Source organism: Macrobrachium rosenbergii, chromosome 42 (assembly GCF_040412425.1).
Source record: "Macrobrachium rosenbergii isolate ZJJX-2024 chromosome 42, ASM4041242v1, whole genome shotgun sequence".
In the NCBI taxonomy this organism is placed as follows: Eukaryota; Metazoa; Arthropoda; class Malacostraca; order Decapoda; family Palaemonidae; genus Macrobrachium; species Macrobrachium rosenbergii.
In genome coordinates this window covers 21196104-21212615 of record NC_089782.1, presented here as the reverse complement: position 1 = coordinate 21212615, position 16512 = coordinate 21196104, and the positions used below count along the sequence as shown (strand labels likewise).

General features: G+C 35.8%; 1 long non-coding RNA gene across 1 annotated transcript in view; it reads left to right on the top strand.

Moving 5' to 3' along the window:
• Positions 1-3156: 3156 nt before the first annotated feature.
• Positions 3157-16512, top strand: part of LOC136827629 (uncharacterized) — a 218435-nt gene continuing 205079 nt past the window's right edge. The window contains exon 1 of the long non-coding RNA XR_010849823.1: positions 3157-3344. This is a non-coding gene — a long non-coding RNA (uncharacterized lncRNA). The remainder of the gene's footprint in view (positions 3345-16512) is intronic.

The following is a 16512-nucleotide window of genomic DNA, read 5'->3' as shown; positions in this document are numbered from 1 at the left end:
CAATTCTGCCATGTATTATTTTAAGAGAACCCTTCCCAAGTTCCCTACCTTTTCTTGCCCTCAATTTTTACTTCTGCAGACAGCTGTCTTGGCCATTACTTCATGGTTATCATTTTGGAAGCACAAATTCTACAACACAACTGATATTTTATATATGGGCCAGGGCAGTTGCACAAACCACAACTTGAAAATGGAACTACGAATAAAAGACAAAAACTACTGAAGGAATGCTACTGGTTGTGGAAGATTGGGCGTTCTACCATGGAGCTTCACAAGATGCCTTCTTTTGGCTCTGGCCAGAGCCCCTCGGGCTTACAGTGGCACTTCCTTCTGACAAATCATTTTAACTTCTTTACATACGAAATGATGTGAAAACTTTGAGATAGCACAAAAGATGCAAATAGGTCACGAAGTGTGTGGAACAGCCGATGTTTGCGGATGATAATCTGCTAATTGAGGATTGTTGAGAGAAATAGCAGTAAGAAAATTTTAAAGTGTTTGCAAGAGGAGGAAGCTAAGAGGAAATATGAGTAAATGTAAGGTTTGGACAAACCTTACATGCTATTATCGCTCCATTTTCCCACCATTCTAACACCTTTGTATTATTGGTATTGCTATTATCACTCCATTTTCCTGGGAAAATGGAGCGATAATAGCAATACCAATAATACAAAGGTGGTAGAATGAAAGAAGTTGATTTGTATAGGTTTTCTTGAGTGATTACCATGAACAATGGTAGGGGAAAAATGGTGAGTTACAGAATAAGTGAAGAAAGGAAGGTAGTAAGTAGGGTTTGTCCAAAAGACTAAGAAGAGACTTGAAGTGATTAGGGATAGCAAGGTTGGACTGTATGAAGGGAATGTTGAGTCAACTCTCCTTTAGGGAACTGAAGTGTGGATGCTGAATGAGAATGAAAGAAAAATGTTGAGCTCTTGGAGAGTTGAATTGGTACACATAAAGCATATGTCGTTCTAGAACTGAGAGGGTAAAAATGTGACTCCTGACCTTGGTGTAAGTGAAAGGATGAATCAAAGTGTCTTGAGGTTGTTCACTCATGAGGAAAGAATAGAAGATGAGAGGTTGGGGAGAATAATGTATAATTCAGAGGTGTTGGCATGAATGAGAAGTGTAGGACCTAGAAAGTGCTAGGAAAGTGGACGAAGTGCATGAATGATAAGAGATGGACGGTGCTGCTTGTGTGTAGGGGTTCGGCGTGCTGTTCATGAGCCCTCTGTGTTGTGTATGGAGCAGCTAATATTGTGGAAATCTTCTGCACAAGTGGTTCAATACTGATTTAGATATTAAAGTATGACCGTGGCAGTGACAAAAGATGGTCACTGCCACGGTCATACTTTTGTTTTTCTCTGAAACCTCCCCTGCTACGGAAATGGCATATTATTGAAAAAATGTATCTTGCTTGTAAGAAAACATATACATACATACCAAGTACACATGTATATATGTGTGTGATGCATGTTTTTGAAGGTAACGCAAATAACACACAACACCCTCGCGAGTATCAGGTTACGATTAACCACGAGTTTACTTATGACCGAAAGCAACAGGCAAGCGTATCACAAACTATATGATCGCTTACCTAGAGCACTGCCTATACTTCTGATTGCGGGGGCGAGCGTTGCAAACAGCACACACACACACACACACACACACAGAGAGAGAGAGAGAGAGAGAGAGAGAGAGAGAGAGAGAGAGAGAGAGAGAGATTAGCGGTGGGAAGACACGAGGGGAATGCTTGGGGTCTGAGGGAGCTTGCAGAAGCACACTGGTGGGGAAAAGAGAACAAACAAATATAAAGAGGAGGATAAAAGTAAATTTTTCTAATAGTTTATGAAACATGCCGTATTGATATATAACATGCTGAAAGCACAACACAATCTTCAAAGCTAAGGTCAACTTGAAACGTTGATAAACATGAAATACAGAGTGCTACAGAAAAGTTCTATCATCATGTAAGAGAGAGAGAGAGAGAGAGAGAGAGAGAGAGAGAGAGAGAGAGGTGGAATCAGGTAGGGAGGCAAAGGGTAGGAATCACGCAGAAGGGGTGGGAGTCAGTACAGGAAGGAAAGGGTGGGGTGAGTGAGCAGTGCATGTAGGGGAGACGGGAAGCAAGGTGAGGGGCTGGGAGGGTCCTCCCTTCTCTCAGACCCCCAACCCCCCCACCCCCCGCAACCCCTTCACGACCATCCAGCGAAGCAACGATAAAAATTCAATACGTCTCACCTCTTGTGCAGGCAAATCCACTGGTGATATTTTCCGCTCCGTGAACGTTGCAATCTGCTGGTTTATACATCAATCCATCACCGACGGGAATCGCATCTCTTATCTCCGCTATCACAGCGTTCGTTGGATCTGGGAAAACTAAAGCGACCGGATATGGTCAGCCTTATCGGCGCAAGGAAAGGGTGGCCGGACAATTTCCGGAATTTGGCTGTTTTCCGGGGTCTACGTGAAAGGCGCTCCCCGGTGTCCAGCTTCGGAACCGTCTTTCACCAGACCGACACTATGCTGCTGGGGAATGACGCAAGAAGAAAAAAATTGTCTCGTCTATTACAAGAAACAGCGAAATGCATTGCATTATTTCTGATGCGATGGCTTACTGATTTGACTGAAGAGAAAGTTGCGTACAGAGTGGTCAGGCGTACAACCGGTACACTGTATACACACACTCACACACACACACACACACAGAGAGAGAGAGAGAGAGAGAGAGAGAGAGAGAGAGAGAGAGAGAGAAAGCGTATCTCTTAGAGAGAAAGCTATTGAGCAAGGAGATGTAAATTTATATTTTACTTTATGAGTAAAGATCGGCTAATTTATCTTTGCTTGAGAAAGGAACATATAGAAACACATAATGTGAGAGGGAGAGTTAAAAATAACTGACATGAGAGAGAGAGAGAGAGAGAGAGAGAGAGAGAGAGAGAGAGAGAGAGAGAGAGAGAGAGAGAGAGAGAGAGAGTTCCCTAAGGTTAAATTTTACCGGATGAAGAGAGGAATACAGAGGATTGTTCAACAAACACACAAGCACACACACACACATGGGGAGAGAGAGAGAGAGAGAGAGAGAGAGAGAGAGAGAGAGAGAGAGGTGGTGCGAGGGGTCGCACTGGACAAGGGGAAGCACGTATTGAGTGCGACACTTCTACACTCTCACCCTCTGCTTGTGTTGAGGGAGCACAGTCGCCCTTAGCAAACTCAGTGCATCACATCAACGTACTCTGGAACTACATGTATAAAATTCTGACATTCTCTCCCGATAAAGAACCACAGATGGACCGAAGCAGGAAGGTAGCAGCCATTGGACAGCGTGACCACAAAACATCTCAGTAAGTGACGCAAGTAAACAGTGTAGTTTGGAACGTTATGCAATGTGCATGCACCCGGCCAACAGGAGCAATGCAACGGTATTCTAGGGAAACGAATACCTCTGCTTGCACCAACGCGCACACGTAAACAGTCACATAAGCATTATATATGTGTTTGTATTCATATACATATTATATATATATGTATATATATATATACATATATATATAATACCTACATCTATGTATATAATATATATATATATATATATATATATATGTATGTATATATATACTGTATCTATATATATACGTATACATACCACTTATGCCCATGCATGCATATATCTGCATAGCAGTACATAGCTACAAACACAAGCGAATACTTACATACAAATACATGCATGCATGCATACATACATACATATGTATACATAATATATATATATATATATATATATATATGTATATATATAAGCATGACTATGAACATTTCAACATAAAATATTCACAGTTTACATGAATACATCAAGTGAAAAATGAAATAAACAGAGCTACTGGGTTACTAACCAATAAGCAGGCAAATGCACACGCCAGCAAAAGTACATGAGGGCGCAAACAAAATGTATGCACGAACATATTTGATACATTTTCATTTCCGTTATATGCAGTGGACATTAGAACAATTGCATACATTATATATATATATATATATATATATATATATATGCTATATATATATATATGCCTATGTTATTCACATACATACATATATATATATATATATATATATATATATATATATATATATATATATATATATATATATGTACAAACACATGTTTATGCAATGTATATCCTATGTCTAATTATAAAGTAGATGCACGTTTCATTTTTGTAACATCGCGTATTAATCGTCTTTAACATTTATTTTCTTACCCTTACCATATCAGTTTGCCTTATTTGTAAATGCTACAAACTGTTCTTGAAACTGTGAACACCCACTCTGCTTGAGGCTGGGTTGGCAAAGCAAATCTATTCTTTAAAATATCCTTATAATTCTTCTTGTTACCCAAGCTATATAACATTTTAGGTCTGTATATTGTACGTTTTGAGCTGCCCACAACCATCCCTATCCTCAATATTTCCCTATTTTACATATCTAACGGTTTCTTTATTAAGTTTCAATCTATTACCGCACTTTTAATGTGATGTAAACTTCTACCGCTTGACCACAGGGATACAACAACACTTGGAGTAGCCTTCTTACCTTCCAAAGTACGGACAGTTTTACATAATTACTGTAAACAATAAATAAAGGAAAAGCCCAACTTTGATTTGGTCTAACTTTGTTATCAAAATATTCCATCAGATATATATACATATAGACGACAGACAACTTTGGTAAAAAGATCATCATATGTCAACTCAGGTCAGGTAATAAGAGGAATACCTTTATTTCTTTTTTACTTTCAGTTCTATGTACCCGTATGCTTAAAGCTTGCTTGTAGTGAAGCAGACTAAATTACTGTGTACATAAGTGACAAACGGTAGCTAAAGTTTAAAAGAAATGCAAATCCATTTCCCATTTAAAATGAAATTTCATTGTCTTTCTTTTTGTCCTTTTCACTTTCAGTTCCTGTAGGCCAATACACCTGGATCTTAAAAATACACTATCATTTCTCCTGGTGTGCCTGACACACTAATGTTATTTCCTGAAAACGTTTTCCTTTGCATTGTATACTATGGGAAAAGAGATTATTTATTTATATTATCACTTTTTTTTCTTGTCGTGTAGTAGTAACTTACATATCCCGCACTCATAACTTTTATCAGCGTGTGATTTTTGCAATGTCAGTGGAGCATGCTGAAGTATAAGGTCACTCTTGATATATAGTTTTTCGTGACTTTTTCTCTTCGTTGTTGTCTCCTCAGTTTTATGAAACATTTCGAGAACTGATAAGGACATATGTTCTCTGTTGTCAGTTGAACAAGTTGGTGTGTACGACCATTACTGTCTTACCGTTTTCTCTTTACACATTTTTCTACATTGCCAGTTGTCTAATTAGATAACAATTTCAGGATTTGTATGATACATAATCTTTGGTGAGGCAGGTAATGAATAAGGTTTTTCTTTTCTTTCAATCTTTGCATGCACCCTGTTCTTTTCACATTTTTCCATGCTGCTTTAGAATACTGTTGCAAGTATATAATCAAAATTACTTTCAAAATTTTTAAAAATATTCTGCTGTTGAGCTCGACATGTCAGGTAGTAACAGAAATAAACAAGGTGGGAACTGATAAATTTTATGTAAGATATTTACAACAGATATCCATTGTGCTACCACGAACACTACCCTCAACTAAGCTACCTTTGAATGAATACTTCCAAAAATACAAATTTATCTCACTTCCATACTTCCCTCAGTAGAGGTTCCTCTCACGTAGATACTTCCCTATAGAGAAATTTCCTATACATGAATACTTCCCCCAAAAATTACCTCTCTTACAGGAATACTTCTCTCACCAAAAATTTCTCACATGAACACTTTCCTCAACAAAGACTTCTCTCACATGAATACTTTCCTCGAGAGAGTTCTTTCAGATGAACATTTCTCTCAACAGAAATGATATCCAAATCAGCTGAACATAAATTGGAAGAGTATTAGAGCTCAAGGTGCATTCTGATAAGGATAAAAATGGTCAGCATGTTTGTAGTGAAGTAACCAACTATATGTTAATATGTTTTTATATTATTGCAAAATGTCACCTACAATATATTATTAATTACGTTAAGTCCTGGTTCTGCATAGATCCTGAATGGTTGACAACAGTCATAAGAATATCAATAGTGCCTCATCCCAAAAACTTTCTTTTTCAGTAATTAAAAGTAATTTTCTGTATATTTTCTACTTTACAAAGAAACTCCTGTCTTCATTATCTGTCTCACTTCTTATAAGTAATACCATACTATGAAAATAAACTGGCTCTAGTAATCGTATTTACGCATACATTTGTTAAAAGGACAGTTCCTTTAACGTTTTACATACATCTCTTGGATATGAGACAATTTCCTTTCCAAGAAAATGGATGACTAAAGTCCAAATCTGTGTCAAGATGGAAACAAACTCTTAGAGTCTCCAAGTGAATCATAAATCAAGTAATGTCTCAGCACGGGGGGACCCAACTGTAAGCAAACAATTTGAGGCAATAAAATGCTGTGTCCTCTTATCAATGGGACCAATTAGCCTGAAAAACTGATTCGAACTATCAGGAATCCTTACATCATATTATTATTGCATTATGATCTTTGAGTTCTATTACACTTCTTATCCATTATCCTAACCTCTTGGCAAGACGTTTCGTAATCCTGATCATCCTTGGCATTCAGATCTTTGTAGACTATACAATCCACCATGTAGAAAAAAAATGTACAGTTATTTCTAATAGACTTTTTTTCTTCTGTGAAGTTTAGTATCACGTAATTTTCTTGAAGTTGTATTCCTGTTGTGGCCAAATTGTGAAATGATCTTCCTAATCCCGCTGTTGAATCATCGGCGCATCGAAAGTTTAAACTTCGTTCAGATTTTTTTATTATTGAGCAGTCTGACATGAATCTCACTTCATAGTTTATTTGTTACGTCTATTACTCATCTTTCTTTTCTTTATTATTTCTTTCGTTTTTTTCTATGTCATTATGTCATCCAAAGGATTCCCATGCACTTCTTGAAGTCGTTGGTACTGCTTAAGTAAATTTCATCGTGGTTTGGAATTTATGTAGAGCTATCAAAATAACACGGAATCTTGAATTAGAGCAAACCAGAGTTTAAATTGCTGTTCATATAATTATAACCTAATGTTTTGAGTTAAGTTAAAAAATGTTATTGTCAAGATATCTATAAGTAACTTAGAACAATTGGTAGTTCAGTTGGCAAATTATCAAAATGACCCATTTTAGAGCATTTTGTTTTATTGTGCTCGTCATACATATATAAATTTCATGCCGACTAAATTATTGTTGTCCTATATAACAGTAATCATTAATAAAACCATTAAATATCGTTAACACTTTCTCACCAGAATGTTACATTATTTTTATGAAAGACTAAAAACCAATTTGGCTCATAATTAGTAACTACCTCAGGTATTATTCACTGCAGACATTTTAATTATATGTAGAATGAACAAATCCCATGGGTATATATATATATATATATATATATATATATATATATATATATATATATATATATATATATATATATATATAATATATAAAGAGGCATTAAGCACTAGCAACAGAGACAAAAGGAATCAACCGAATCGCCCTTAAATGGTGAAACAGCCTAACTTCAATAGGTATTTCCCATTTCCACTAATAAAAACAGATTTAGCTTTTAGAAAAAAGATAAGTTTAAATGACTGCAAAAGTATACCAAACCAAAGAATAAATTATATAATCACTTATAAAATCATATGTATGAAGATGGTGTAGTCAGGATGCAACTTCAGAGAATATGGCCACGGCAGCGACACTGCTTCCAGAGACGAATAAAAAGTATCAGCCTTTCGGGAAAACAGAGGCAAATCAGTAATCAAAATACTATCATGCTTGTGACAAGCAGAAAAGTTTCAATACTGCTGCGACAAAGAAAAAACAAAGGCATCCCTCTTTATATCTGGGAGCGATAATTCTCGCAAGATCTGCGGAACTTCGCAAGGTTTGTTTTGTGAACTTTGTAAAACAGCCTCGCCTCTATGAGTAGAGCAAAACCCCGGGGGTTCACATGAAATCCTCCTACTCTCTTTCACACCTTAGTACACTTCCTGGTCGTTGTACGGCTGGTGGCTGTCTCCATTAACAGCCTAAATCTAATCCGATTAACTTCGGGAATGTATATTTGTCTGCTGGAAAAGAATTACTAGGATATGGGATAAAAAGAAGGAAATCTTGGACATCGGATGAGACCTAGGATATAATTGTAAAGAAAACCCATCCTGACTGACGAGATTACAAGGAACCCCCAGAGGGCTACTTGAAAGAGAAAGAAAGAGAATAAATTCCTTAAACGAATTAATGAGCCCTGAGTTTCATCTGCTTGAAACAAGAGTAACACTCACGTGTACATCAAAAGATTCATAAGAGATTTATTGAGAATCAGAGTGAATTTCAGTGACAAGGATGGGGAGGAAAGCAAATTTAAATTAGTCATCAGGACGCACATTATTATTATTATTAAAATAGTTTAACTAGACCGCTGAGCTGATTAACAGCTCTCATAGGGCTGGCCAAATCAGGATGCACAAGAAGATAAGCAGATACCTAAACAGGTCACTAACGATAGAGAAAGATGGCAGGTAGGAGAAATGTACCTTGTGGAACGACAGGAGGAGCTGTTACATCTTGTAAAACAGAAAATCACAATCAAACAGACACAGACACAACACACACGCACACACATATATATGCATACATACATATACACACACATAATATATATATATATATATATATATATATATATATATATATATATATATATATATATATATATATATACGCTACAAAGAAACTGTTATATTAGAAGTATTTAACGCGTAAACCCTTATCGTAATGGGTAATACATAATGAAACTGTATGGTAAATTTTCAATCAAACTTGTCGGTTTTCAGATGCTACAAATCAAACTGCCCAACAATAATTTTGCAGTTTCCTTCGATAACGTTCCTACTTGACAAACAATCTGAGAGTTTTGTGGGGAGACATCGAAAAATAGATGGAAAATATACAATGAATAAAAAATAAATTGTTTAACTGCATTACCTCCAACTGAACTTTGACTCTTAAATATCGCTTTACCTAACTGATAAAATTTTAAAAGTAACTGAGATTTGGGGTTGTTCCATCTCCCCAGAAAAGGAGATGTCACTAGAAAAAAAAAAAAAAAAAAAAAAGAAGCAGAGAAATAATTACTGGGTACAGCAAAACACAATCAGACTCAAAAGTGGCATGCTGAAATACCCTTACTTACGATGAACGCACATGAAAATTTAATGATTAAGATTAGGATAATGCACTAGAGTCAGTGTTGCTTTACACTTGCAATTTCGTTAAATATTAACCACATTACAGTGACGTGATGTTACATGTATCTGACTTAAAATGTAATCAGTATGAGATAGGCCAGTGAAAAAAGGAAATTATCATCAGATCCTGTTTGTGCTTGGGTCTAAATTATAAACCATGCCAGCACATAATTATGTAAGTTACTAAACCTTGTGCAAGACAGGCGATCACAGACCTATTACTACATCAGCATCATAAAATGAAACGGGACAAAATATAAAAAATGAAATCCTTTAAGTGACCTTCATAAAGACTATTACTTATATGGTGAAAGGCTACTCTGATAATCATACGCCATATATGAAAATAATAGAGTACGCGACAGAGTAGAAGAGTGGGAGTTGCTTAAGTTTAAGGACACTCCTTTTTTTTTTTAACTTTAGAAGTCTATGATGGAGTTGTCCGCCATTACATCACTACAAACTGTTTATCGACGTTATGAGCAATGATATCAGATCATAATAATGGAGAAATGATGCTTGATTCATTGTAGGTAAATGACGTTTCAGCAGCAATGGTAACGTAAATATTATCATGAACACTGAAAAGAGAACCCAAAAAGTTAAACGGAGCGCTATAAGAATATTCAGTTTAACATAACAAGTAAAGTCAATGACGAAAATAAATTAGTAGTAAATTGGGCACACTGCAATTGCAATATTGTCATAAAATATATACATACATACAGTATATATATATATATATATATATATATATATATATATAACTATATATATATATATATATATATATATATATATATATATATATATATATATATAGTGTGTGTGTGTGTTAGTATACATCAGATTTCATTCTGAAAACGGTATTGAAACCAGTGTAAAATTAGTCCAACCCCTTCTACTTACCTACATAGTAAAGGACATCACAACCAAGGCAATAATGACCCTGCTCCTTGTGACTGAGGGGACAAAATGGCAAGCTGGGATCATGAAAATGATTTGAAGCTATTAGATATTAAAGCAGATTCCGAACGCGTTCGCACTGTCAGAATGACACTCTTTGCCTCAGCCGAGGAAGACCACCCGTGATTTAGGCATTGCCTTCCCAGCGAGAGGCTTCCGACATGAGATATGGAATACGAGGAGTGTGCAGGCACTCATGAAAGTCCTAAGAACTCTGGTTGTTACCAGCGTGGTCATCGAGGATCATGATAACTGCTACATAGCGATTTCGTTGGAAAATGTATGCAAGTACATGTTAGCAATGGCCGATGAGCATACTTGAAGAGGTAGGTCAATGGCGAAGTTGGAGGCATATGGCGCGATGGATGGGAGGCGGTGGGATTGGACAGCTAAGCACGTGTTAGCTCCGCAAGCAACAGCAAAATAATAAATGATCGACTAAATATGTTACCTCGAGATAATTACAGGGTAATCTAGAGAATCTCGTAGAATAAAATACATTGCTCATATCAGCCCAGAGACGACGTTCATACATTACAAACATGGTTGCACAAAAATATAGAATTACACTCATAAGATACGCAAAATTAGATATGTCCTGATGACCGTTCCTATTTTGACTGGCATTCATTCTGAATAACTTCAGAGAATCATTTGTACGGCAAATATTTCATGTCAAATTTGCTACTTAATCATCACACTGGCCTTACCCAAGTTTGATTGAAATGTTGCTCTCATATCTGGTGTGCTGTTTCTGTTCCCCTACTTCTTTGGAGGACTAAATAAGGAATGTTTTAAGTTATGGATACTATTCTGGTAATATTATGGGATATTTGTATTAAAAACTGTCCTTGGCATCCCACTGCAACTAAAACTTTTTTGAACAGTGGTACGCTGAATTAAAAGTCTCCCCACTCAAGCAAGTCACATTTCACGTAACAGAGTCAGCGATTTTTGGCCTGGTTGTTTACTTAATTTTTGTAACTTTCCCTACCTGAAGACGTGGATTCATCGCTTTTCTTTTTGTTAATATTTTCTCTTATCCTTTGTTATTCATCTTCCATTTCTTAAGCTTAGGAATACCATAACATTTCAAATAATATAACATTTAGTTACGCACGTGCACTTGCACGCTCATTCACACTGATGACCAGGTTTCTGGAAAAATGCGTTGTGATCCTATTGGTTAGCAGACTGTGGTGGGTTGCAGGCAGGGCAGAGAAGGACATAGAGCTAGCAATATCATCCCCAATAGAATTTGCTGAGAACCAGAATGCTTAATCCAATTCTTTTTATTCTGGTCCAAAAAGGCGCGTGTGCGTGTGTATATATATAGATATATGTATATATATATATATACTCATATATATATATATATATATATATATATATATATATATATATAATATATATATATATATATATATGCTAGAAGAGAGAGAGAGAGAGAGAGAGAGAGAGAGAGTGATGTGTGTGTGATCAGCAGTATTCTTGACCGATTAATGACAACCCATCCAGTTCCCAATTCTAGTAAATGCATAAGCAATGTGGGCGCATCCGAGTGTAGTGGGTGGGGTCAAAGCCGGGTGGAAAAGGCATAGGTTAGCAACCAAATCCTAAAGCAATAAACTGGAATTTGAGGAAAGGCTTGAGAACGAAAAGTGAAGTGCAGAGGAAACTAGAGAGTGCTGGCTGTATGTAGCAGGAGAGGTCCCAGAATCAATGAAGTACAAGCATCTGTGCAATATAGATTTGAGTGATGCAGTGTTTATAAGGAGGATTATATGTTGCTGATGAGTTTCTGTGTGGGAATGGGATGATGATGGGTTGGAAATTTTCTTCACATGGGATTCATCCTTGATTAATTAACCACGAATTAAAGTTGTCACAATTATCGCCTTGTTTTCCTATAGTGGCCCTCTATTACGAGTGACAGCTGACTGGCGGTACATAAATACACATATACATATATCTGTACATATACTCTTACGTATATCTTTTTATATTTGTGTGTATGTTATGCAGTTTAGTGTTACATACCAACATCATTTATATTATTTTTACGAGTTAATTTACATCTTTCAAATATGAAATTACAGATTGTGAAGTTCTTCTTGACAAAAAAATCATACAAATTGACATTTACAATTTCCAAGAACAAGTAATAAAAATCTTATTACCACTAAAGACCCTCGATTAGTTATTTACACTTATTTACACTCATCTCTTAGCAATTTCATCAAGTTTCATATTCGGTGGTCATCCTTTTATACATAAAGAGAGAGAGAGAGAGAGAGAGAGAGAGAGAGAGAGAGAGAGAGAGAGAGAGAGAGAGAGAATTGTAATTCTGTCCACTGTGAAAGAGTCAACCCAGTGAAAATTAGGTTGCTTCTACTATCCCGTTCCCCTTCAGTTCTTGATATATAATGACAACGTAAGTGACACGTGAATGTCGATCTGCGAATTAGAAGGGATCACAAAGGCATCGTGACTGATAGCAATCGCCAAAATAAGCAAAAGAGGTGTGAAAGGAAAACTATAATTCATAATTCATTTAAAGTTTAATGGCTTTTGTATTGTGTACCTAACCCTCATTATTTATCATTTACAATATGATCGCGTAATCTAAATCTTATGATAAAACGTTTTAAAGTACTGCCTTTTAATTTTTGAGAAATTACCTTTCCTAATGCATTAAATTCTGACAATCGCTTCGTTTGTGTTCTAAAACTTTTCTGAGTATTATTATCTAAAATTTTCCCTAGTGTTCGTCATTTCCCAACTATTCCTCAGCGCTCTTCCTCAAATATTCCTCAACAGTTTATCGACTATAATTTGTCAGCTTATGTATTATGATATAAAGTGTATGAAAACGTTCATCAATATTATAATAGTCAAGCGCTTTGTTCATTAAAAAGAAAAATTCTCATACTTTCATCATCACGTACCATTTACTAAAACATTCACTTTTTAAAATATTCATAAACACCCGCCTTTTCCAGAATCTTTATCATTTAAATTTTTCTCGACCATTCAGCATCTACTGTTTCACCATGGTCAATTTTCATGAACATTCACAACCTAAAATTTCCAAACTCTTCTTGAACGCTCATGATCTAAAATTTCCCTCAACGTCTATCTTCCTTAACTACCATTTTACCAGGCATAAATCAACCGTGCAATGACATAAAGACCATCAGCTGTGGTCCAAATCATTAAAGTATATTTGCACTCTCGCTGGCAAGAAAGTCGATCCGATATCCGAATACTTCATTCCTAATTCCATTCCGTGTCAAGAATGCCCGGTGCTCTGTTGCTAGCATTCCCATTGCTTATGCAGCCCTTGTAACATATGTCGTTTGGACATCCCATATATGCCATATTACCTGCTTCTCTTTCTTCCACCAACAAGTGGAGGATAACGATTCTTTGCAAGACCTAACGGTAGAGAGAGAGAGGAGAGAGAATAGAAATGAGAGAGAGAGAGAGAGAGAGAGAGAGAGAGAGAGATTTATGGATAAAATACAAATAGAAAGGTAAAATTAAGAAAGACGATAGCAGTTCACACATAAAGAATAAGAGAGAGAGAGAGAGAGCAGAAGCAATTTACGAACTACATATTGAAGATTCCAGGGAGAAATAGAATTCATCAGTTGGCATGAAATTCTTGGGATAACATATCTGAAATATATAAAACTAAAAGCACACACACACACACACACATATATATATATATATATATATATATATATATATATATATATATATATATATATATATATATATATATATATATATATATATATATATATATAATATGTGTGTTTACTCTCTCTCTCACAACGACTAGGCATTTAATTCACTGCTTAGGTCAACAGAAACCTACAAGATTTTAGGGAACGTGCTCATTCTCCTCTCCTGATCTGGTTCAAGAATTGAACATACGTCATCCAAATGTGAGCTAGAAGCACTACTACTAAGCTACGAGGCCAGAGAGAGAGAGAGAGAGAGAGAGAGAGAGAGATAATTCACAAATGAAGCACGAAAAGATGTTAACAGATATAAGAATGATATTCATGAATAAATTCAATATAAAACTGTCCCATAATAGCTCCTTGCGTCTGTATGAGAGAGAGAGAGAGAGAGAGAGAGAGAGAGAGAGAGAGAGAGAGAGAGAGAGAGAGAGAGAGAGAGTAAAAGGCAGACAAACAGACACCTAATTAATCACGAGGGAAAAAACAGAAAGTCCGTTAATTTAGCATTAGACGCCAAACAGCACAAATCTTCCGCAGTAAACAGAGAGGAACTTTTTGAAACGCGAAACACCAAAACGCCTTTGGTAACTAAGAATTTGCAATTCTATCACCATAAACTGTGCTGCTGCCCGCGTACAAACTCTCTGAGCGAATCAGTGTAGCTTTAATTGCTAGAAAAATAGCGGCCGTAGTTAATTGACCGGGAATTTTCCGAGTCTCTCACTTTCCCGATTAATTAACATTCGTTCGATTTATTCAGATCACTTATTTAGTAACAGGCGTTGTCATCGACGTCGTCTAGTCGTAGCACTGGTCGCTTGTATTCAATGGTCTTTTTCTACTGTTCTTGTTTTGTATTGCTTCTCTAAATAAGAGTATTTTTTTTTTTTTAGTGACGTTGAAGTGGAAGAAAAATGTTGGTTTCCGTCGTCCTACTGATCGCTTTTATTCACTACAATTCATCTTATACTTTTCCTCTTTTTGGTCTGTCAGGACAATATTTGTATTTTTTTATTATGGTTTTCGTCGTCGTCGAAATGTTCCCTACTATTCAATTATCTTTTCGACTTTTTCCTTTTTTATATGTAATATAATCATGATTTACTTCTCAAATGTCTGAATAATATTAGTGTTTACGTTTAGCATGAAATTGAAATAACACTGGACTGCAGATGTGAAGATTTATTTCGCTTTTGCATCTGTAACTGATACGAATAAATTGTCAGTGACCGTTAATAGATAGCGGTTACTGATGGTCTTTTTACTGTGCGGGAATGCCAACCATTCAGACCCTACTGCCAATGAAAAGTCCGTTATCATTCTTTTTTTTTAATTATCATTTGTGGATTAAACTGATGTTCACCAGACAGAAGGGAGACAAGATGCTTCGAAACTTCTGGGGAATTATACTCGAATCATCGAACTTGTGATATTATTTTATTCATTTCGGTTCGACATTAAGCTTCGGACATCATTTTACCACAAGGCTTTGAGAGGAGAACGCTTTGGTTCGACTAACTTCCGTTATTCATGCTTTCGTTAAAGATACATTCAGGAAATATTTCGGAGTTTGTTACTCTTAAGGGACGTGATTCTGACACCACGTCAAACAGGAGGTTTAGTATCAGAATATGCATATTTCGGAAATAATATACATTGGTAACATATTAACCCCGGTAAGCTCTAAAGATTTACAATAATACCAAAGTAAGCGAATGAAGTAATCACACATCAGATTCGAAATCTGTCATGAAAATGGTCATTTGTCAAAATTAAAAATTCAACTATAATGGAGAGCAAGTATGGCGATGAAGATTACAAAAATTCAGCAGCTGTCTGATCATATAATTACACAATTCGTTTTGGGAGTTAGTCAGTATTCTTCATGTGGAGGCTAAGGTTACTGCAGAATTATCAGAATAGCGCGGTGTTCATGATTCTTTTGAGCAATAAAACTATTGTTTTTGTAAGAATTCGAGACAATGAAAGTATTAACAAACATTTTAGCAAAGTATTTTGCCGTTAGATTTACTGTATTTTATAGGTAACGTTAATTATATGTATGGATATGGCACTGCAGTGGCAATCTACTTGCGCTCAGTCACGCATTACCTGTTAATGCAAAGCCCCATGTGTCTAGCAATTTCACGACCTCACATGTACATACATACATACATACATATGTATATATTTATACTCATGCACACTATATATATATACATATATATATATATATATATATATATATATATATATATATATATATATATATATATATATATATATATATATATGTATTTATGTATGTATGTATATAATAACAACACAAATAAAACTGCGCATGAACATGTGCAGGAAAATTACTGAAATATTGCACCAGT